This window comes from Balaenoptera acutorostrata, chromosome 17, assembly GCF_949987535.1.
Source record: "Balaenoptera acutorostrata chromosome 17, mBalAcu1.1, whole genome shotgun sequence".
Taxonomy (NCBI): Eukaryota; Metazoa; Chordata; class Mammalia; order Artiodactyla; family Balaenopteridae; genus Balaenoptera; species Balaenoptera acutorostrata.
In genome coordinates this window covers 43,168,246-43,193,746 of record NC_080080.1, presented here as the reverse complement: position 1 = coordinate 43,193,746, position 25,501 = coordinate 43,168,246, and positions in this window count along the sequence as shown.

The window sequence follows — 25,501 nt, the reverse complement described above, 5'->3', positions numbered from 1 at the left end:
CATGCAGTTTAGCTCATATGCAAAGTACCTGGGAAGAAAATGTTCCCATCAGAGGTGGGGGCCAGCATTGTGTGTGAGAAAGGCACACGGCAAGACATTTCCAGGGCCTGGAGTGATGACTGGATCATTTCCAGAGATTGCCAAGGCGGGCCTCTGGGCAGCTGCAGCTTTAGTGAGGCTTTATCATTCCCCTCCCTACCCCACCGCCCAACCCCAGCTGCATGCACGCGTGTGTGTGTGTGTGTGTGTGTGTGTGTGTGTGCAAGCACCAGCCAAAAACATTCATTAGCATGCTTTTATGTATCAGAGCTTAAAAGCCATCAGGGCAGCTGTTGTCTAGAACCAGGGAACTAAATTCAAGTCACAGCTCTGTCATTTGGCCACATGACCTCTGCCAGGTCATCTCATCCCTCTAAGCTTCAGTTTATTCATTTGTAAATGAAAATGATAATACTTGAGCCAATTAACTCAGGGTTTTGATGAAAAGCCAAATTAAAAGGACATGATTTATAGGAAAGTCTTCAGCAAACTCTAAAGGTCTGCTTCTCAAGGTATGGACCACAGACTAAGCAGCGCTGACTTTACCTGGGAGCTTGTTAGCAATTCAGGCCCATGGACCTGACCTCGGACGTACTGAATCAGAATCTGCTTGTTCACATCATCAAGGTAGTTGATATGCACATTCGAGTTTGAGAAACACTGTTCTAACGCACTATAAAAGTTGGATTTACAGACTAGTTGCAAAATTGAATAAAACCCATCCACCTCTTGGCTACCAAAATGTCAGCCACACAGCTGACGTCCTAAGTCAGCCCTGCTTCCTCAGGGGACCAGACATTCCCAGAGAGCAGCACCGCTGTCATTTGTCAATTCTCGGAGACCTCCAACGCAACGTGAATAAGCCTTCCCTCATAAAAGCATGACAAATAGCATTCTTATACAAGATTTTTGTATTTCTTATATAGTTAAAAAAGACTTACCCTGGCTTGAAATACCCTACAGGACAATCTGGCCTTCCATCACTAACTGCATCTACTACTCGTCCCTTGCTCCCTCCCCTGCCGCCACCCTGGCCTCCCTGCTCTTCCCCAAACATGCCAGGCAGCTCCTGAAGGAGAGCATTTGCACTGCTATTCCCTCTCCTTAGAATGCTCTTCCTCTCCACAGCCATGGAGCTCAGCCCCCTCTCCTTGAAGTCTTTGCTCAAATGTTACCTTCTCAATGACGCCCTCTCCAACCCTACAATTTAAAATTTCAACACCTCCTTTCACCTGCATTTATTTTTCTCCATAGCATTCATCACTTTCTAACACACTATATACTTTACTTACTTATTTTGTTTCATTACCTTACCCATTTCTGCCCCCAAGTAGAATATAAGTTCGTGAAAGCAGAGATTTTTGTCCATTTTTTTCACAACAACATTCCCAGTCCTAGCACACAACTGCTTGACACTTACTGAATGGATGAATGACTATCCAGGAGAATGGCTTTGGACATGGGATCCGTAATCAGAAAGACTTGGGCTTGAATGTCAGCTTTGTCAACATTAGTTGTATGACTCTTTGCAAATAGTGTATGTTAACAGTCCTGGTACAGTGCCTGGCATGTAGGAAATAGCTCTGTCTGAATTAGTTATTACTATTAAAACATTGTTATTATTATCATTGAATACGAGCCTCATGCTCCAAAGAGAATCATTAAAAATTATAATTTATTTTAACAAATAGTCAAACTTTCCAAGAATAGGCCACGTCAACCAAAACAAGACTAAGGACTGTGACTCATTTCACAGCATTCAATTATTTTTGCATTAGCAAGAAAGAAACAAAAAAATTAAAATTTGCATTCATGAACATAATTCACATAAAGAATAAAGCTCCTTGTCTTCTTTTAAGGGGCAGACCAGGAAATATGGGTTTCTATTACATTTCCAAATAAAATATAGCATTTGACATTGGACAAGTGAAAACCTGGGCTGAAATATCAAGGACTTATTTAGCATCATTAGACTGTAAAACTGACCAGATGAGGAGACAGCTCCCCCAACCGATGAATCACTTAAATGTATAGGAAAAGGAACTGGAAAGTTTTTCCTACATGCTCAGACCCATTGCAAATATTTATTAAATAAGTGGTGAGTTTCTCATAATAGTTATCCCAAGTATTTTTCTTAGCTGTAAGAATTAAATATAAACAGACTACGTTTAATTCCCCTGCCTCATCCTTTTGGCCTTGAACAACACTCATTTCTTTACCTGTAGCGAAATCACTATTTGTGTGGGGAAACCACCTCGCCTCTCAGAACCTCAATTCTGTTTTCTCTAAAACAGGCCATTGAATCAGTAGTATCCAAGGTTCCTTCCAGCTCTAATCTCAGAGCCATATCAAGGACTTAGAGCATCACATTCTCCCACATCCCTCACCTCAGCTCTTTCCAATTCATCACTAAGTTCTACTGAAGTGACTTGAAAATATATTTTAAATCTGTCTACCTCTATGGCGACCACCCTGAAATTTACCCACCTGGACTGACTTGAGAGCTTCCTAATTGGTCCTTCACTCTCATACCTCTCCAACCTATGCTCCCACAAAGCAGCCCGAGTGCTCCTTTAAAATAAAAATTTGATTCTACCTATTCCTCTGCTTAAAATCCTTCAGTGGTTTCCCTTTGCACTTAAGATAACATCTCAAATACTTACCATGGACAGTAAGAGGATGGAGGCCCTCCCTGCCTCCTTCCGCCGCCTCATTTTGTGACACTGCCCCCTCTCACTACCATCAGGCCACTCCCTGCTTTGCAGATTCTCAGCTGCATTCTGGTCATCCACATGTGTTGAGTCATCTGCATGCCACTCAGCCTAACTCTTACCCTTCATCCCATAACAAAGGTCTCTTTCTCAAAGGGGCCTTCTTGGATTCCTCTCAATTCTTTTACTTCATAACACTCATCATAATCTGAAGGTATACATTTTTTATGTGTTTCTTCACTTAATGTCTGTATCTTGTTTTAAATTCTAAGCTCCTCAAGGAAAAGGACTATTTGGTTTGTTCAGTACTATATACTCAGCACCCAGCAGACCTCCTGGCATACAGCTGGCAACCAACAAATATTTGTGGAACAAATGAATGGATGAATGAAGTATTACCAATGCCATCTATGAAGGGAAAGATAAGAATATCACTTTTCCTTACCATCTTATGAAGTTATTTAAAATAATACACACAAAGTAAATTGAATTCATAAAGAAATAATTCTTAAAATCCAAGGCATTATTTTTGCCATTAGGTTCTTAACATAATTGTTCAAGATTAACTAACTCATTGCTAGGGTTTACTAAGGAAAATATTCTAAAGCTCTGCTTAAATTTTTACAAAATAATAGATTTATGGACCAAATAATAAAACTTAGTATCAAAAGATATGGATTCATGTTCTAATGACTCAAATACTGTGATAAGTATTACTGAACCTGCGACTTTAACCTGATCACTTAGTAAATAACTATGTGCTTAATATCCTTCTTGTATAATCTGATAAACAGTGATTAAAGTGCATAATTCCTGTTTCACTGGCGTTAACAGCCAATAGACAAGAGTAGGTTGGGCTATCTGAAATGATATATCAAAAAGGAAACCTTCAACTGCAGTAACTTTAAATATCTGTTATAGGAGAGGAGTGCATTATAATTATCAAGAAAGTGACCTACAATTCATTCTGCATAGTTTTTTACCATTTTTATTCACCTTTGGTTAGGTTTTCTGAATTTCTGTGGCTATGAGTTCGGCAATGAATAAGTTACAAAATGTTTTTATATCAGGTTGGGAATGTGGTATGACAAATAGAGGGAAAGAAAAATAATCTAAGGTTTGGTGACTGAAGAAGGTGAGGAAAGAGTAGGAACCCACTTGGAAGTAAGCTTGCCTAGACATGAGGATGCAGCCGTAGGGTATGGCATGGCAATGAGGAAAAATGGGAAGGTATGTTTCCATGCCCAGGTAGCTGAAAGATAGAAATAAAGATCCCTGGCCCCAGCAGCCAATAGGCAATATTGTGAGAATAAATTAGATACAGTTTTCCTTTGGAGGAAAAGCACTATATAATTTATGATATTGTTATTATAATCATTAGTCACCTTTGCCTAGATTTATGGAGTGACTCATCCTAAATTAAGCCTTTGGAACAATAAGAAGAGGGAAATTTATGAGACCTACAATGATTTTCTAGTCTCATAAAAGATTGTAGCGCTTGATTCTTGAGATGTTGAAATATCTCTGCCTCTTAACAGAAGGCTACAGGGACCATCCTTTGATTCATTATTTGATAAGTCTTTCAGGTCTCCATCCTCTTGCTCCTCTTGGACTAATAATTCAGTGAACATTTTAACAGTCACCTTGGCTGTCACTGAATTATTTTAACTTACCTTTAGAGTGTCTGCTATTTCTCTCCTTTTCCTATGAGAATAACAATTGTTACTTTTTTAATCCCTTAATTTTTCTATATATTCACTTAATAATTTTTGAGCACCTATAATAATGAAAAGCAATGAGCTAGATGTAGCAGTATAAGGGGAATAAGATCCTGTCCATCCCTCAAAGAGCTTGTAATCTAGGTGTGGAATGTAACTAAGAGGACCAGATCTGAACACTATTTTAAGGAAGACTGATTGGATAAACAGTGTGAAAGAGAGGGCTGAGTTCAAGATTTTCTCTCCTGACAGAATGGATGGAAAATGATCCTACTAACCAGATAGGGAGCAGATCTGGGGAGAAAACATTCAACTCTGTTTTAGGCACATTGGGCTGAGGATGAATAAGATATCCAGGAAGAAGCTTGATACATAGGTCTGGAGCATGGGAAAGAGGCAAGACCAGAAACAGATTTGGATTTCATCCAAAGAGAAATCCTGGGAATGCGCGAGATACTCAGTGAGAGAATATGAAACAAGGGAAGCCAAGGGAGTTTGATGGTTAAAAATGAAAGAAGGAAAAAGACAACTAATTTTTGGAAGAGATAAACAGGATCAGAAGGGCTAATGAAGAGAAAATAAAGGAGAGGGAAAGAGAAATGGCAGAGAGATCAGGGAGGAAGAAGAATCTCATTGAAGAGCACAGATTGGAAGACTTACATTTGGAAAGAGCCTCCTTCCCTCTCTCTAAGCAGGAGGCAGTGAAGGGCAGACAAGTACAGACATATTTTGAGGTAGATATGGGAGTAACTGTTGATTGGAAAATGAAAACTTGAATTGGAAGAGGTTGTGATGCTCAGAGAAAATGACAACGTGTAGAGAAAGGAGCGTGGACTTTGGAATCGACCAGATATAGATTCAAGGTCCAGCTCTTTCCTTATTATCATTGCTTCCTTGGGGAAGCACCTCTACCAAATAGAACCTCAGTTTTGTCTTCTGTGGAAATGGCAAGTAAAAAAGAAATATTTCATAGGGTTGTTTTGAGGATTAAGAAAGAGCACGTGTGTGAAGCCCCTGGCTCTGGCCTGGGCTTCGGTGGAGATGAATGGTCAGAAAAAGCTGGGCCGAAAGACAGAGCAGGGCTTCTCACACTTGAATGAGCGTCAGAACCAGATGGAGGGGCCTCCAAACACAGATTTCTAGGCCTCACCCCGAATCAGCTTCTGGTTCAGTAAGTTTGGGGCGGGACTTGAAAATCTGCATTTCTAATCGGTTCCCAGGTAACGCGGATGCTGCTGGTCTGGGAGCTACAGTTCAAGGACCTCTGAGGCAAAGAAATCCTCTGAGAGAAAATACCAAAGGGAAAAGAGACTTCGATTGCATCAGAACACAGAGCCCAGAAGAAGGGGATCACATCTCTTTTGAGAGTTCATTTGCCTTTAACGCACTTCATCATTTTATCTCCAGAACACTGGCCGGTCTGTCTCAGAAACAGGCACTCTCTCTTATCCCAGAATCCCAAGAACTGGAGCAAGACCTGAAGTTTAACAGGAACTCATCCAACTGAGTGACTGGTGTGGTGGATGCAGAGAGAAGGGGTAATTCTGAGCTGCGTGAAGAGAGAGAGAAAGGAGAGTCTAGCAGATCTCAGTGTTTCCACCAAGGGCTTTGAGCAGAGGCCACCAGGAAGGTGGCAGTAGTTTGGGAGCCAGGCTGAGGCAACATGGCTTTTACAAAAGTGGAAACTGTCAAAGTTTATATATTATTTTAATTTTGCTCCATCTTTTCAATATTGCATGGCCCAAGTGTTTAATATTTCATGTTTCTCTCTTTTTTTATCTTAAGTTACTTTTTATTTTTTGTATTCTTTTCCCTGGACAAGTACCTTTATTGCTAAAAATGGTAGTTTATAACCCTTTGCCATGGATCAGATTATCTCTGAGCACTCTCTTTTCCCTTTTTTGCTCTTAATTCCTTCCCACTGTATTATTCAGTTATTCCATTCTATTGCATCCATTATTCACTACATTTTTTTCAAAAATTGATTCTGCAGAAATCGAACACCTTCATTTTTCATTTCTCTTCGAGTTACTTTGTAGAAACTCAACTAGATTATAGCTCCTAATGCACTGATGCTCTGCCGAGTGCACATTGCCCAGCATGTTTATAAGTTCTGATATGGAGTCAAGTCAAACCCTATTCCTTTTCAAGATTCTCCTTTCATATATCATTTAAGAAAATTGCTCAACCATCTAGCTTGCTTCTACTTAGTCCCTGACTCATTTCCTAACTACTGAATGCCCCATCATCCTTCCCACAGTTATATTTTCAAAAGGGAAAGGAAAATTAATCGGACATTTAGTTTCAGTGTCACTAAAGCTGCACTCGGCAGCTGGGGTCTAGCTGGGCACAGCAGAGGCAGGAGGACAACGCTGGTCAGTACATAGGCATCAACCCCTTTCTTCTCTCTGCATCAAGTGCCAACACCTCACCTGTGACCTTTCTCATCAACAAATTTTTGAAATTATTCTCACTTTCCTTAAAGATATGGTGCTTAGTCTCGCTTTGTGCATGGTAAACACTCAAAACCATGAACAGATGAATGACAATGACAAATGAATGTAACACAGACCCAACACAGCCGGCTCCCGTCTCCTTGCTCAGTTCCTGTCTTCCCATTACCCACTTTCCTGGGGGTATGTTATTCAGAACTCCTCACAGTTCCCTAAATGTGCCATGCTCACTCACGCCTCCACACCGATACACGGGTCACTTCGTTTTCACCTGCTTTCTCTAACTAACGTGGCATCCCTTCCTTCTCCAGAAAATCACCCCTGAACCCCTGCCTGGGTTGGGTGGCCCTCCTAGGTGTACTGAAAATCTCTCCGTTTCTTTGCTCTAAAATAGTACAATACTTCCATTGTCAGCTTGCTTGTCCTGCTCCTTAACTAGACTAAGGGTAACTTAAAAGCAGAGACTGTGTCTCATGCATAATTGCAATCCCAGCTCTTACCTGAATGCTCAAATGGTGCTGTTTGGGGTGAAGGAGGATATGCTGATGTCCAGGTGAAAGGCAGGGGCATTTTAGTGTGGGTAGTTGCCATGGGCGTGGAGAGGAGTAGAAAGCTGTGGCATACAACAGAAAAAGAATCTTTCAGATGGAGCAGCTCATTAGATGCAGGGCAATGGCAGGGGGAAAAGTAAAACATGGCAACTGGGGGCTGGGAGGCTGCCAAAAATGATTTCAGGTGCTCGTTACTTTAACAGAGACCTAGGGATTTAACTTCCTAAACAGAACAATAGTAGCTCCACACCATATAGCCTATTCACTAGCATTTTTATTAGGGAAAAGTATTATTTACTGGAACAAGACAATGAAGTAGCTAAATCACTTTAAAACATTCCAAATAATTCAAATCAATATACAGGTACTTTAAAAATAAAGTCTCAGAAGCAAAAAGGAAAGGTATGTGGTGCCACTCACAATGAAGTCATTTCCTCATTTTCTCCTCTATTTACCTTACCTCCTCTCCTTCAAGCCGCAGTCCAATACAGGGTCTCTTTGTCAGGCTTCTTTCCAGCTGTCAAGCAGGTGAAATTACACCTGTTAAAACACTGCTGTAACATTTTCTTAAGCCTTCTAAGAACAACAATGTCTCAACTCTTTAAATTTCAAGGTTTAATTTCTCCTTTGTGGAGTAATTAGTCCCTCCCTCCAACTCTATCTCATTCTCTCCCTCCTCTCCCTTTTCATATGTGTTCCTACCCTCTGAGTCGTCTTTGCTTGGAGGGAACTGTGCTGTATAGTAACACCTCCCTGAGCAGATCTGGTGCCTTCCCACTCTGCTTTGGTGAAAGAGGCTCCTGACTTAACACTGGTCCTTAACTCCAACAAATCCGATATGGGCTGGAAGAATTTAAAATCTATGCCTATCTCATGCTCCCCCTTTCTCTACCTCTATATAAATCCTACCTTTCCTTGCCTATCTAGCATCCTATCCCTGTCACTCTGCTAATAAACCCTCCTCTTAATTCTTGGAGCACATGTTTTCTGTAACAATAGAAAAATAAGTGCTTGTCTCATACATTTTCCTTGGAGTGTTCCTAGGAGCCAGCCTGGGCTTCTCCCTAGCAGTGTCCGGGAGGAGAGAGCACTCAATAGACTCAGTAACTACCTGTTACATTTAATGGACTGCCTCTGTGCTTCAAGCAATGACTTTGTTCCCTATTTGGAATAAATGTTTGGTGATGTTTCTGAGAACATTCCACAAGAAACAGAAGTTAGTCCTGCACATAACAGCTGCTTCCTACCATGTAGTTTTGACTCCGACTCTGGTTCTACCCAGCTAGAGAGCTAAGTGGTCTGTGCTCTCTCATCTTGCTGTTAAGATAGCCCATTACTCTTCATATAAGAAGCCTTCATGCACTCCCAGGAGCCCAGTATATCAGGAAGTGATAGCACACTGGTAAGCAGAAATTCGGTCTCCCGCCCCTTCACCCTAAATCCCTCACTGCACACTCCCGAGTGGGAAGCAAGCCGCCCGGCCCGCTGCTGAGCAGAGAGAAGGGGGGAGCCGCAGAGGGTGAGGACCCGCCGCCTCCTTCACGACGCGCTGGAGCCAAGTGCAGGTGCGCGAGGACCGGCGTCTGCGAGGATGATTACCCTCATCATGCGAGCTGCCAGACAACTTCAGCACATTCTGTGGCATGTAAACTGCCGAGAAAGAACACTGTCAGCAGTGTCATTTCTAACGAGGGAGAAACAATATATGAGGCAGGGAAAAAAAGACAAAACCCACCCACCCCGGCTGTACCCTAAACATCCTGGTGGGATACTTTGCCTGTTCTCTCCTCCTGGCTCCCTGTGGCAGGAAGCCACCCCAGAGGGGCCCTGATATTAGCACTGTCTGACATTGGAGGCCAAGGGTTAGCAAAAGTAGAAACCATGTCATTGCAGAGCCCTGGGAATCTAGATAGATGCTTCTGCAAAACCCCGTCTACTTCCTGACTGCCTTCTTTTATTTTGTCCAGAATGGTCATATTTTGTATGTGTATATATATATTCTCATTTATCCAGAGAGTGTCTTGTATCATATTTAGGTGTTTTTTTTCAGTTTGTTTTAATTCAGCTATTTTTTGGTTAAAGAAAATAAAAGTATCTTGGTTAAAGATATTTTCTAGCCTTTGCAAATGACTTGAGGTTGTGGAAACTTCACTTTTTTAATAAAATTGATAAAGTTGTAAGGTTATAGACCATATATATATACACACACATGCATACACACATATACACACACCTATTGGCAACATACGTATTGGCACACATATATTGTAACACATATTGGCATGTGGCATGTGGGAAATAATAAAGCAAAATGCATTCCACAGTATAGCTGCTCCTTCTGGAAACCCTTCGCCTGTTAACAAACACCCTTCTATCCTGAACTTCCTCTCAGAACACCCCTCTCCTTGCCCATCTTCATTGAAATCTGGCTTTCACATGAGACCACCCCATCCCCTGCTGCCTTTTCAGCTGAGTAGGTTCATTCTCCTACATTACACATGCCTTAAAGTGTGCCAGGAAGTGGGCTTCGTATCCTCCTTTTTCCCCAACTGTCCTTCACTTTCAGTCAGCAAAACAACCCCAAGTTAATAGCACTTTAAGACATATTTTCTGCTTATGTTTCCGCTTATGTTGGGGTAGAATGGTAAACCCCCCTCTCTGCTGTAATTCTCATTCCCTAACAACTCTCAGTTATTCCAGTTCTTGGATTTATGACCTTTGTTTTTCTTCCCTAAACATATTATTCTGTTCTTGATCTTATAGTACCACTGTGTTTATTCTAGTAACCAATCATGCCCCCCCCTTTTTAGAAAAAAATGCTACATTTATTGTCTATGCAAAAGCAGTTCCATGTTTCTTGTGTGCAGTTTTCTGATTGCTATTTGAATACAGTCAAAAAGAAATTGGATTTTTTGTGCATGCCTGATTCCCTTTCATGCACGCTTTTGTCAAATTTTGACACAGTAGATACAGACCTCCTCCATGTGGACCCCAATTGATTAATTAAAGAGGAGATTCACTGCAAAATTGCCAGCAGCTGTTGGCTAGAATGGAGGCTGGGGAGTCACACACTAAAAAGTCTAGCAGTGGAACAGAACCACTTCTAGAGGATGTGTCTGAATATTGTGGAAAGTGAGTTCTACTTCCCAAACTGAACCTTTTTTTTATTTCATGGACTATTTAGAATATTTAATTTATTTTCCATTGAAAAACAAGCAACTCACATTAAATATTTTCTTTTTACTTTTTTTTTTTTAATTGAAGTATAGTTGATTTACAATGTTCGGTTAGTTTCTGGTGTTTAGCAAAGTGATTCAGTGATTTTTCATATTCTTTTCCATTATGGTTTATTATAGGATACTGAATATAGTTCCTATACAGTAGGACCTTGTTGTTTATTTTCTATATAGTAGTTTGTATCTGCTAATCCCAAACTCCTAATTTATCCCTCCCCCACCCCCTTTCCACTTTGGTAACAATAAGCTTGTTTTCTTTGTTTGTAAGTCTGTTTCTGTTTCATAAATAAGTTCATTTGTGTCTTTCTCTCTCTCTCTCTCTCTCTCTCTCTCTCTCTCTTTCTCTCTTTCTTTCTTCTTTCCCCAGACAAAGTGTAAAGACAGGTGTGGCAAGACACATTGTTCAATACCAGGACATTTCATCAGCATCAAAAGGCACACCAAGAGAGCAATTCATTTGGTACAAGACCAAGGTCAAGATCATTGAGGGAGAGAAAGCTAAGACAACTTCAATTTGCAAGCTTTCTGAATTATATAATATCATATTCTGAGTTCTGCCATCAATCAGGAATATGCGTGGCCATGTGGAATTTCAGATCCATCCAGAAGGGTACATAGACACTTCCAACAAATAACAAGAGAGAAGGTTGTCAAGAATAAGAATTCAGTCCATAGGCATAATTAGAGGTTGTGCGGAGGCAGAAGGGGAAGAAGTCAGCAGTGGAGGGGAGTCAGGAGAAAGTGTTCAGAAGTATAAAGTCTCCAATAAGTCATGGCAGTGGCAATTCCTAAAGGTCCTTCCTGATCCTCTCAAAAAAGCTGAAGTTGACATTTTCTCCATCTGTACTCCACCTCTCCAGGAGCTCATAAATCTGGGCTCTGACCTAACCATGATGGGGAACTCAGCTGGGAGAGCAGGTTACTTCCCCCAAGCCACTGCACACGGCATCAGGGGCCACCTGTGAGTCACAGCCTCTGGGAGGTTGGGGAACATCTGGTCAAGTTCATCTCCTGCCACCACCACCATCGAGTCTGCCTCTGTTACTCGTGTCTGTTTTAAACGTACTTCTCTCTCCAGCACAACATCTTTGGAACATCAGGATGTTGCATAATAACTGAGTGGAATCCAAGAACCAAGCCACACATGTAGAACTATGAGAAACCACATGTGTGAGAGAAAAATAACCTCAGCTTGAGTATTATTTTTCTTCTCAAAGCAGTAAATGTGTTGGAGGCCACACTGAATATTTGATACAGACTGAGAAAGGATGTGGATGAGCTTTGCTTGTAAACATCTGCACCAAAGGGACTTGAGGTATGTTTTCAAAATAACCTTCAGAGCTATCATTCACTGAGTGCCTACAAAGTGTCAAACACCTTATAGACATTAGCCCTGATTATCCAATATGGTCATGAAGTGGTTATTATTGTGTTCATTTTTTCTAATTAGAAAACTAACCACTGAGATAAAAAATGACTCATCCAAGTTCCACAACTGATAAAGGGAAAAGGTAGTTTGGGAGGTGGTTTCTTTTGTCTCCAAAGCCTACAGTCCTGCTACTTATTACACTTTCTTCCCAATCCATCTAGAAAGGCTAAAAGTGACAAGTGTTGCTTCCCTGTGTTTGCTCAACTCCATTAAGTAGGCAGAGCATCGAGGGATGTGTGTATATATATATACACATATATATATGTATAATAGAGAGAGAGAGAGAGAGAGAGAGAGAATATATCAGGCTAAGATATGTATAGAGAATTTCTGGCTAAAGTTGACTGTGTTGAGGCAGGAGATAGATGGGCCCCAGGCCGAATAGCTGAAGTTCATCCCCCTGTGGACAGAAACTCCATAATAGCAGAAACCCCATAAAAGCAAGATGATGGAGGAGGCTGGGCCCTGCCCATATAAGAGATAAAAGACCACATATTTCTCATTCTCAAATCAAGAAGACCTCCTGACTACACATGTGCTGAAAGGCTCCTTGGAGGTCAAAAACAGAGGCGACACCACCCCATAGTAAGTGATGTCAACTATCCATAGGCCTCTTCGCTAGAATCCACCTTGGCTAAGAGGTGTGCACACAAACTTGGGAGGACCCTGAGATATACCAAATACAGACTCAGAACCAGGCAAAGCAAGATAACTGGTCAAAGGAAACCCAGAAGAAATGCCCCATAAAAGTGATTCAAACTACCACGAGGGCATGACTCTCTCTCTGAGCCCGCCCGTGTGTCTATCCACATGTACTGTACTCTTTACTTGTTTCACTACTTTCTGTCTTCATAGGAATTCTTTCCTGCAAAGCCAAAGGGCCAGGGCCTTGTCATTGGCCACTGGTCCCTGGTTGTGTAGTGGATAGGATTCGGCACTCTCACTGCCGCAACCTGACCTCAGTCTATGGCCAGGAACAAAAACCCTTCTTCAAGCTACTGCATGCCAAGGCCACCCAAGATTGGGGTCTCCAGAGCTAATGATGGGGAAAGTCAAATCTGAATATGCCTATTCTTTCAAAGGAATATTGTACTATTAATATATGTTCGGAATTACTAAGGCTCAATGGTACCAAAGCAAGCCAGAGGCATCAATAAGGATTCCTTTTCTTCATGAGGTTCATTGATCCTCAACCACAGTGGTAATAATTCACCAAACCTTTACCAGCAGCATCTGCTGTCCAGAAATTACCTCAATTTACTTTTATGAAGTCTACTAAATCTTATAAGAAGTGGAAAAGCAAAAGTATCATCAACTTGAAGCTAGATCACAACAGTACCTGTCAATGGATCTTTCCTGCTGCCTTTCCTCTTCTTGTTCACCTGGTTCCAACCCTCAAGGACTCAGAAACCACAGCTGGCAGGATCAGGGAGAATAAATGAGTGTGCAGAGGAAAGAAAAAAGGAGCCAGTCAAAACTATTGCCTGGGGCTTCCCTGGTGGCGCAGTGGTTGAGAATCTGCCTGCCAATGCAGGGGACACGGGTTTGAGCCCTGGTCTGGGAAGATCCCACATGCCGCGGAGCAACTAGGCCTGTGAGCCACAATTACTGAGCCTGCGCGTCTGGAGCCTGTGCTCCGCAACAAAAGAGGCCGCGACAGTGAGAGGCCCGTGCACCACGATAAGAGTGGCCCCCGCTTGCCACAACTAGAGAATGCCCTTGCACAGAAACGAAGACCCAACACAGCCATAAATAAATAAATAAATAAATAAAATATTAAAAAAAAAGGTATAGGCATATTAATTTATAAAATTAAAACAACAACAACAAAAAAAACTATTGCCTGCCATAAGCTTTGGGCCTCCAGTCTGAAAGAGACCCGGGCTCCAGTTCCACATTTTGGGAGGAAAGATGTTAATGTTAAATAAACTTCAGAGTTTTTTTATTATTATAATCTAGAATTGATATATTATGAATTTACTTGATACTGTGTTTGGGACTGAATGGGACTATAGGAACTTCTATCACCTAAAAGTGCTTAGAAATGAGAAATAGTGAATAGAATGAAAGTGAATAGAATGAAACATGAACTCTCCAGAGATGACTCTAGACCCCTTATGTCAACACCAAAGAAGATTCAATGGGAGAATATTCCAGCCAAATAAGAGTGATTGGGCTGCATTCTTCCTCTTAGCCAAGAGTTCTAAACCTGAAGTCCATGGTCCCTTAAAAAGAACAAGCAATATTTTATGTACACATGTGCATGTGTCTTTTTCTGGAGAGAGAGTCCACAGCTTTTATCAGGTTCACAAAAAAAGTTTAAAATTATTCCCAAATCAGAGAACTTTTGGAATCCCAAGATAATCTTAGACTTCGGCTTTAGATCTGGTTTGTTTCTCCTCCAGAAACAAACATTGGTCAGTACCCAGCTGATTCTATTTTAAAGAGGACCTGAGAGATGGGACACAGAGTAAACCATTCTCCAGAAAACCCTTTTGACATAGTTTCAGGACACGTATGGTTTAGATCTGGAGACGGTAGAAATTAGCTTTGAAATTCAGGATATAGTTTTCTAGGCTATAGAAACTTACATCTTCTAAGAACTCTGTGGCTCCCTGAGGTTACCTCTGTTCTGACTACATTTTGAATCTTTTCAGTGAACTGTGACATACATGGTTTTTGAACTTGTGTTTTGACATAAAATCCATGTAACCCAAGTGGTCTGATTTCCTAACGCTCAGTTCCTGACTACTGGCCTTCCAAGGCCTTGGCCTCTCTCTAGTGTCCACAGTGAGATTAGCTGCTGCCTGAAGGGTAATGCTAACCCAAAGCATCAGGTCTCCGTCAGGGGGCAGAGTCAAGATGGTGGTTTGGGAAGACTCAGAGTTAGCATCTCCCCATGGCTAGGGCATCTGCCAGCTGCTGGTGGACCCTGATGCCCAAGGAGCAGGGAGGAACCCCCAAGCAAATTGCTGGGACGTAGGGGGACTGAGGTGGGGAGGAGAACTGGAGGCCAGACAGGATCAGCGTCCCTGAGGCTGGGAGTTCAGGAGAAGCAGGTGGGAGGGGCCCTCCCAGAGTGGGAGCCGAAGGCAATTGTCCTGCCCACTCGGGCCAGGGAGCCTGCTGAGCTCCCAGGCTGGTACCTCCCTTCCAAAGCCCCATCCAGGTCATGTGCATCCTGAGGGCATAAGAGGGAGACTGGGGAGATCAGGAGAGGCAGGTGGAGGCACCCTCCAGGAGGAGCAGAAGAGGAGTGGAGAGCATTTGCCCTGCCCACTTGGGCACAGGGAGCCTGCTGAGCTCCCAGGCCAGTCCCCTGCCCTCCAAGGCCCCCCATCTCCCTGGCTGCATTGGTCCTGGAGGCATAGGAAGGAGGCCAAGGGGAGAACAGGAGAGACAGGTGGGAGGAGCCCTTCAGGACCAAAGTAGCAGGAGAGGAGAGGAGGGCATTTGCTCTGACCACTCAAGCCCAGGAAGCCTGCTGGGCTCCGAGGTGAAGTCCTCTGTCCTCTGAGACCAGGAATGGGGGGGCACACCTGGGTACCTTCTGTTCCATTGAGCCTAACCCCCACCCCCCACAGGCACCAGGACCTTTTTCAGCCTTGTGGGTCTTAAGCATAGGCCTCACCCACCGCCCAAACCTTGCCCTTGCTTAGGCCCAGCCCTCCACAGCCAAGGCCTTTCCCCCCCTTTTTTTTTATATTCTTTCTAACATATCTGTTAGTTTCCTAGTCTAATTTTATTTTTTACTTTGTTATTGTTCTCTCTTTTTTTTTTTTTTTTTTTTTTGTGCTGACCCGCGCAGCTTGTGGGATCTTGGTTCACAAGCTGGGGGTCGAGCTGAAGCTCCTGCAGTGGGAGCTCCAAGTCCAAACCACTGGACTAACAGAGAAACTCAGAACTCAGGGAATATTCATCAGAGTGAGGTCTCACGGAGTTCCTCATCTCAGCACCAAGACCCAGCTCTACCCAACAGCCTAGAAACTCCAGTCTTGGAAGCCTCAGGCCAAACAACCAGTAAGACAGGAACACAGCTCCACTGATTAAAAAAAAAGAAAATGAGATGGCAAAAAATATATCACAGATGAAGGAGCAAGGTAAAAACCTACAAGACCAAATAAATGAAGAGGAAATAGGCAATCTACCTGAAATAGAATTCAGAGCAATGATAGGAAAGATGATCCAGAATCTCGGAAATAGAATGGAGATGCGGATTGAGAAAACACAAGAAATGTTTAACAAAGATCTAGAAGAACTAAAGAACAAACAAACAGATGAACAACACAATAACTGAAATGAAAAATACACTAGAAGTAATCAATAACAGAATAACTGAGGCAGAAGAATGAATAAGTGAGCTGGAAGACAAAATTTTGGAAATAACTGCCAAGGAGCAGAATAAAGAAAAAAGAATGAAAAGAATTGAAGACAATCTCAGAGACCTCTGGGACAACACTAAATGCACCAACATTCAAATTACATGGGTCCCAGAAGAAGAAGAGAAAAAGAAAGGGTCTGAGAAAATATTTGATGAGATTATATTTGAAAGCTCCCCTAACATGGGAAAGGAAATAGTCACCTACGTCCAGGAAGCACAGAGGGTCCCATACAGGATAAACCCTAGGAAAAGCACACCAAGACACATATTAATCAAACTAACAAAAATTAAATTCAAAGAAAGAATATTAAAAGCAACAAGAGAAAAACAAAAAATAATATACAAAGGAATCCGCATAAGGTTATCAGCTGATTTTTCAGCAGAAACTCTGCAGGCCAGAAGGAAGTGGCAGGATACACTTAAAGTGATGAAAGAGGAAAACCTACAACCAAGATTACTCTACCCAGCAAGGATCTCATTCAGATTCGACGGAGAAATCAATAGCTTTTCAGACAAGCAAAAGCTAACAGAATTCAGCACCACCAAATCAGATTTACAGCAAATACTAAAGATACTTCTCTAGGCGGGAAACACAAGAGAAGAAAAAGACCCACAAAAACAAACCCAAAACAATTAAGAAAATGGTAATAAGAACATACTTATTGATAATAACCTCAAATGTAAATGGATTAAATGCTCCAACAAAAAGACATAGACTGGCTGAATGGATACAGAAACAAAACCCATATATATGCTGTCTACAAGAGACTCACTTCAGACCTAGGGACACATACAGACTGAAAGTGAGGGGATGGAAAAATATATTCCATGCAAATGGAAATCAAAAGAAAGCTGGACTAGCAATACTCATATCAGATAAAATAGACTTTAAAATAAAGACTGTTACAAGAGATAAGGAGGGACACTGCATAATGATCAAGGGATCAATCCAAGAAGAAGATATAACAATTATAAATGTTTATGCACCCAACACAGGAGCACCTCAATACATAAGGTAGAGGAGCTTCAAGATGGCAGAAGAGTAAGACATAGAAATCACCTTACTCCCCACAAATACAAAAGAAATACATCTACACGTGGAACAACTCCTACAGAACACCTACTAAATGCTGGCAGAAGACCTCAGACCTCCCAAAAGGCAAGAAACTCCCCACGTACCTGGGTAGGGCAAAAGAAAAAACAGAGACAAAAGAATAGGGATGGAACCTGCACCAGTGGGAGGGAGCTGTGAAGGAGGAAAGGTTTCGACACACTAGAAGCCCCTTCACGGAAGGAAATTGCAGGTGGCGGAGGGGGGAAGCTCTGGAGCCACGGAGGAGAGCACAGCAACAGGGGTGCGGAGGGCAAAGCGGAGAGATTCCCGCACAGAAGAGTGGTGCCGACCAGCACTCACCAGTCCGAGAGGCTTGTCTGCTCACCCGCCGGGGCGGGCGGGGGCTGGGAGCTGAGGCTCGGGCTTCGGAGGTCAGATCCCAGGGAGAGGACTGGGGTTGGCTGCGTGAACACAGCCTGAAGGGGCTAGTGCACCACAGCTAGCCAGGAGGGAGTCCAGGAGAAAGTCTGGAGCTGCCGAAGAGGAAAGAGACTTTTTCTTGCCTCTTTGTATTGTGGTGCGCGAGGAGAGGGGATTCAGCGTGCCACTTAAAGGAGCTCCAGAGACGGGTGTGAGCTGTGGCTATCAGCATGGACCCCAGAGACGGGCATGAGATGCTAAGTCTGCTGCTGCAGCTACCAAGAAGCCTGTGTGCAAGCACAGGTCACTATCCACACCACCCCTCCCGGGAACCTGTGCAGCCAACCACTGCCAGGGTCCCGTGATCCAGGGACAACTTCCCCAGGAGAACACACGGCGCACCTCAGGCTGCTGCAATGTCACGCCAGCCTCTGCCGCCGCAGGCTCACCCCGCATCCGTATCCCTCCCTCCCCCTGGCCTAAGTGAGCCAGAGCCCCCGAATCAGCTGCTTCTTTAACCCCATCCTGCCTGTGAAGAGCAGATGCCCTCAGGCTAACTACACACAGAGGCGGGTCCAAATCCAAAGCTGAACCCCAGGAGCTGTGTGAAAAAAGAAGAGAAAGGGAAATTTCTCCCAGCAGCCTCAGGAGCAGCAGATTATATCTCCACAAACAACTTGATGTACCTGCATCTGTGGAATACCTGAATAGACAACGAATCAAACCAAATTGAGGAGGTGGACGCTGGGAACAACGATATATTTTTTTTTCCCCTTTTTCGCTTTTAGTGAGTGTGTATGTGTATGCTTCTATTTGTGATTTTGTCTGTATAGCTTTGCTTTTACCATTTGTCCTAGGGTTCTGTCTGTCTGCTGTTTTGCTTTTTTTTTTCAGTATAGTTTTTAGCACTTGTTATCATTGGTGGATTTGCTTTTTGGTTTGGTTGCTCTCTTCTTTCTTTTTTTATTTCTTTATTACATAAAAAAAATTTTTAATAATTATTTTTTATTTTAATAACTTTATTTTATTTTATTTTACTTTACTTTATTTTATTTTATCTTCTTCTTTCTTTCTTTCCTTATTTTTCCCTTTCATTCTGAGCTGTGTGGATGACAAGCACTTGGTGCTCCAGCCAGGCATCAAGGCTGTGCCTCTGAGGTGGGAGAGCCAAGTTCAGGACACTGGTCCACAAGAGACCTCCCAGCTCCACATAATAAATGGCAAAAATCTCCCAGAGATCTCCATCTCAACGCCAAGACCCAACTCCACTCAACGACCAGCAAGCTACAGTGCTGGACACCCTATGCCAAACATCTAGCAACACAGGAACACAACCCCATCCATGAGCAGAGAGGCTGCCAAAAATCATAATAAGGCCACAGACACCCCAAAACACACCACAAGACGTGGACCTGCCCACCAGAAAGACAAGATCCAGCTTCATCCACCAGAACACAGGCACTAGTCCCCTCTACCAGGAAGCCTACACAACCCACTGAACCAACCTTAGCCACTGGGGACAGACACCAAAAACAACAGGAACTACGAACCTGAAGCCAGTGAAAAGGAGACCCCAAACACAGTAAGTTAAGCAAAATGAGGTGACAGAGAAACACACAGCAGATGAAGGAGCAAGGCGAAAACCCACCAGACATAACAAATAAAGAGGAAATAGGCACTCTACCTGAAGAAGAATTCAGAATAATGATAGTAAAGATGATTCAAAATCTTAGAAATAGAATGGAGAAAATACAAGAAATGATTAAAAAGGACCTAGAAGAACTAAAGAGCAAACAAACAGTGATGAAGAACACAATAAATAAAGTTAAAAATTCTCTAGAAGTAATCAGTAGCAGAAAAATTGAAGCAGAAGAACGAATAAGTGACCTGGAAGATAAATAGTGGAAATAATTACTGCACAGCAGAATAAAGAAAAAAGAATGAAAACAATTGAGGACAGTCTCAGAGACCTATGGGACAACATTAAATGCACCAAAATTCAAATTATAGGGGTCCCAGAAGAAGAAGAGAAAAAGAAAGGGACTGGGAAAATATTTGAAGAGATTATAGTTGAAAACTTCCCTAATATGGGAAACGAAATAGTTAATCAAGTCCAGGAAGCACAGAGAGTCCCAAACAATATAAATCCAAGGAGAAACACGCCAAGACACATATTAATAAAACTATCAAAAATTAAATACAAAGAAAAAATATTAAAAGCAACAAGGGAAAAACAACAAATAACATACAAGGGAATCCCCATGAGGTTAACAATTGATCTTTCAGCAGAAACTCTGCAAGCCAGAAGGGAGTGGCAGGACATATTTAAAGTGATGAAGGAGAAGAACCTACAATCATGATTACTCTACCCAGCAAGGATATTATTCAGATTTGACGGAGAAATTAAAAGCTTTAAAGAGAAGCAAAAGCTAAGAGAATTCAGCACCACCAAACCAGCTTTACAACAAATGCTAAAGGAACTTCTCTAGGCAGGAAATACAAGAGAGGGAAAAGACCTACAATAACAAACCCCAAACAATTAAGAAAATGGTAATAGGAACATACATATCAATAATTACCTTAAATGTAAATGGATTAAATGCTCCAAACAAAAGACATAGACTGGCTGAATGGATACAAAAGCAATACCCGTATATATGCTGTCTACAAGAAAACCACTTCAGACCTAGGGACACATACCGACTGAAAGTGAGGGATGGAAAAAGATATTCCATGCAAATGGAAATCAAAAGAAAGCTGGAGTAGCAATTCTCATATCAGACAAAATAGACTTTAAATCAAAGACTATTACAAGAGACAAAGAAGGACACTACATAAAGATCAAGGGATCAATCCAAGAAGAAGATATAACAATTGTAAATATTTATGCATCCAACATAGGAGCACCTCAATACATAAGGCAAATACTAACAGCCATAAAAAGGGAAATCGACAGTAGCACAATCATAGTAGGGGACTTTAACACCCCACTTTCACGAAAGGACAGATCATCCAAAATGAAAATAAATAAGGAAACACAAGCTTTAAATGATACATTAAACAAGATGGACTTGATTGATATTTATAGGACATTCCATCCAAAAACAAGAGGATACACATTCTTCTCAAGTGCTCATGGAACATTCTCCAGGATAGATCATATCTTCAGACACAAATCCAGCCTTGGTAAATTTAAGAAAATTGAAATCATATCAAGTATCTTTTCTGACCACAACGCTATGAGACTAGATATCAATTACAGGGAAAAAAATCTGTAAAAAGTACAAACACATGGAGGGTAAACAATACACTACTTAATAACCAAGAGATCACTGAAGAAATCAAAGAGGAACTCAAAAAGTATCATTTTGAGTTTATTTTTGTGTATGGTGTTAGGGAGTATTCTAATTACATTCTTTTACATGTAGCTGTCCAGTTTTCACAGCACCACTTATTGAAGAGGCTGTCTTTTCTCCACTGTATATTCTTGCCTCCTTTATCAAAGATAAGGAGATCATATGTGCATGGGTTTAACTCTGGGCTTTCTATCCTGTTCCATTGATCCATATTTCTGTTTTTGTGCCAGTAACATACTGTCTTGATTACTGTAGCTTTGTAGTATAGTCTGAAGTCAGGGAGCCTGATACCTCCAGCTCCGTTTTTCTTTCTCAAGATTGCTTTGGCTATTCGGGGTCTTTTGTATTTCCATACAAACTGTGAAATTTTTTGTTCTAGTTCTGTGCAAAATGCCAGTGGTAGTTTGAAAGGGATTGCATTGAACCTGTAGATTGCATTGGGTAGTATAGTCATTTTCACAATGTTGATTCTTCCAATCCAAGAACATGGTATATCTCTCCATCTGTTTGTATCATTTTTAATTTCTTTCATCAGTGTCTTATAATTTTCTGCATACAGGCCTTTTGTCTCCTTAGGTAGGTTTATTCCTAGATATTTTATTCTTTTTGTTGCAATTGTAAATGAGAGTGTTTTCCTAATTTCACTTTCAGATATTGCATCATTAGCATATAGGAATGCAAGAGATTTCTGTGCATTAATTTTGTATCCTGCTACTTTACCAAATTCACTGATTAGCTCCAGTAGTTTTCTGGTACCATCTTTAGGATTCTCTATGTATAGTATCATGTCATCTGCAGTCAGTGACAGCATTACTTCTTCTTTCCTAATTTGGGTTCCTTTTATTTCTTTTTCTTCTCTGATTGCTGTAGCTAAGACTTCCAAAACTATGTTTAATACTAGTGGTGAGAGTGGGCAACCTTGTCTTGTTCCTGTTCTTAGTGGAAATGGTTTAACTTTTTCACCTTTGAGGACGATGTTGGCTGTGGGTTTGTCATATAGGGCTTTTATTATGTGAGGTAAGTTCCCTCTGTGCCTACTTTCTGGAGGGTTTTTATCATAAATGGGTGTTGAATTTTGTTGAAAGCTTTCTCTACATCTATTGAGATGTTCATATCATTTTTCTTGTTCAATTTGTTAATATGGTGTATCACATTGATTGATTTGCATATATTGAAGAATCCTTGCATTCTTGTGATAAACCCCACTTGATCATGGTGTATGATCCTTTCAATGTGCTGTTGGATTCTGTTTGCTAGTATTTTGTTGAGGATTTTTGCATCTATGTTCATCAGTGATATTAGCCTGTAGTTTTCTTTCTTTGTGACATCTTTGTCTGGTTTTGGTATCAGGGTGATGGTGGCCTCATAGAATGAGTTTGGGAGTATTCCTCCCTCTGCTATATTTTGGAAGAGTTTGAGAAGGATAGGTGTTAGCTCTTCTCTAAATATTTGATAGAATTCGCCTGTGAAGCCATTTGGTCCTGGGCCTTTGTTTGTTGGAAGATTTTTAATCACTGTTTCAATTTCAGTGCTTGTGATTGGTCTGTTTATATTTTCTATTTCTTCCTCATTCAGTCTCAGAAGGTTGTGTTTTTCTAAGAATGTGTCCATTTCCTCCAGGTTGTCCATTTTATTGGCATATAGTTACTTGTAGCAATCTCTCATGATCCTTTGTATTTCTGCAGTGTCAGTTTCTACTTCTCATTTTTCATTTCTAATTCTAATGATTTGAGCCTTCTCCCTCTTTTTCTTGATGATTCTGGCTAATGTTTTTTCAATTTTGTTTATCTTCTCAAAGAATCAGCTTTTAGTTTTATTGATCTTTGCTATCGGTTCCTTCGTTTCTTTTTCATTTATTTCTCATCTGATCTTTATGATTAAAGACCTACTTGTAAGGCCAGACACTATCAAGCTCTTAAAGGAAAACATAGGGAGAACACTCTATGACATAAATCATAGCAAGATCCTTTTTGATCCACCTCCTAGAGAAATGGAAATAAAAACAAAAATAAACAAATGGGACCTATTGAAACTTAAAAGCTTTTGCACAGCAAGGGAAACCATAAAGAAGACGAAAAGACAACACTCAGAATGAGAGAAAATGTTTGCAAATGAAGCAACTGACAAAGGATTAATCTCCAAAATTTACAAGCAGCTCATGCAGCTCAATAACAAAAAAACAAACAACCCATTCCAAAAATGGGCAGAAGATCTAAATAGACATTTCTCCAAAGAAGATATACAGATTGCCAACAAACACATGAAAGAATGCTCAACATCATTAATCATTAGAGGAATGCAAATCAAAACTACAATGAGGTATCATCTCACACCGGTCAGAATGGCCATCATCAAGAAATCTACAAACAACAAATGCTGGAGAAGGTGTGGATAAAAGGGAACCTTCTTGCACTGTTGGTGGGAATGTAAATTGATACAGCCACTATGGAGAACAATGTGGAGGTTCCTTAAAAAACTAAAAATAGAACTACCATATGACCCAGCAATTCTACTACTGGACATATACCCTGAGAAAACCATAATTCAAAAAGAGTCATGTACCAAAATGTTCATCGCAGCTGCATTTACAATAGCCAGCATATGGAAGTAACCTAAATGTCCATCAACAGATGAATGAATAAAGAAGACATGGCACATATATATAATGGAATATTACTCAGCTATAAAAATAAATGAAATTGAGTTATTTTTAGTGAGGTGTATTGACCTACAGTCTGTCTTACAGAGTGAGGTAGGTCAGAAAGAGAAAAAGAAATACCGTATGCTATCACATATATATGGAATCTTAAAAAAAAAAAAAATTGGTCGTGAAAAACCTGGGGCAAGATGGGAATATAGATGCAGACCAACTAGAGAATGGACTTGTGGATATGGGGAGGGGGAGGGGTGAGATGTGACAGGGTGAGAGAGTGGCATGGACATATATACACTACCAAATGTAAAATAGATAGCTAGTGGGAAGCAGTTGCATAGCACAGGGAGATCAGCTCAGTGCTTTGTGACCTCCTAGAGAGGTGGGATAGGGAGGGTGGGAGGGAGGGAGATGCAAGAGGAAAGAGATATGGGGACATATGTATATGTAAAACTGATTCACTTTGTTATAGAGCAGAAACTAACACACCATTGTAAAGCAATTATACTCTAATAAAGATGTAAAAGTAAAAAAAAAATAAATAAACAAATAAAATGGACATCTAGTGGGAGACAGCTGCAAAAAAAAAAAAAATACATAAGATAAAAGCTAACAACCATGAAAGCAGAAATCGACAGTAACACAATAATAGTAGGGGATTTTAACACCACACTTACAACCAAACAGAAAATAAACAAGGAAACACGAGTTTTAAATGACACAATACATCAGATAGATTTAATTGATATTTATAGAACATTCCACGCGAAAGCGGCAGAATACACTTTCTACTCAAGTGCACACAGAACATTTTCCAGGATAGATCACATCTTGGGTCACAAGTCAAGCCTTGGAAAATTTAAAAAATTGAAATCATATCAAGCATCTTTTCTGAACACATCGCTATAAGATTGGAAATCAATTACAGGAAAAAAATCCTATAAAAAACACAAATACATGGAGGCTAAACACTGCACTACTAAATAACCAAGAGATCACTGAAGAAATCAAAGAAGAAATAAAAAAATACACAGACTCAAATGACAATGAAAACATGACGACACAAAACCTATGGGATGCAGCAAAAGCAGTTCTAAAAGGGAAGTTTATAGCAATTCAATCTCACCTCAAGAAACAAGAAAAATCTCAAATAAACAATCTAAGGCTACACCTAAAGAAATTAGAGAAAGAAGAACAAAATACCCCCAAAATTAGCAGAAGGAAAGAAATCATAAAGATCAGATCAGAAATAAATGAAAAAGAAACGAAGGAAACAATAGCAAGCATCAATAAAACAAAAAGTTGGTTCTCTGCGTAGATTAAAAAAATTGATAAACCACTAGCCAAACTCATCACGAAAAAGAGAGGACGCAAATCAATAAAATAAGAAATGAAAAAGGAAAAACCACAACTGACACCTCAGAAATACAAAGGATTATAAGAGCCTACTACAAACAACTATATGCCAATAAAATGGACAGCCACAAAGAAATGGACAAA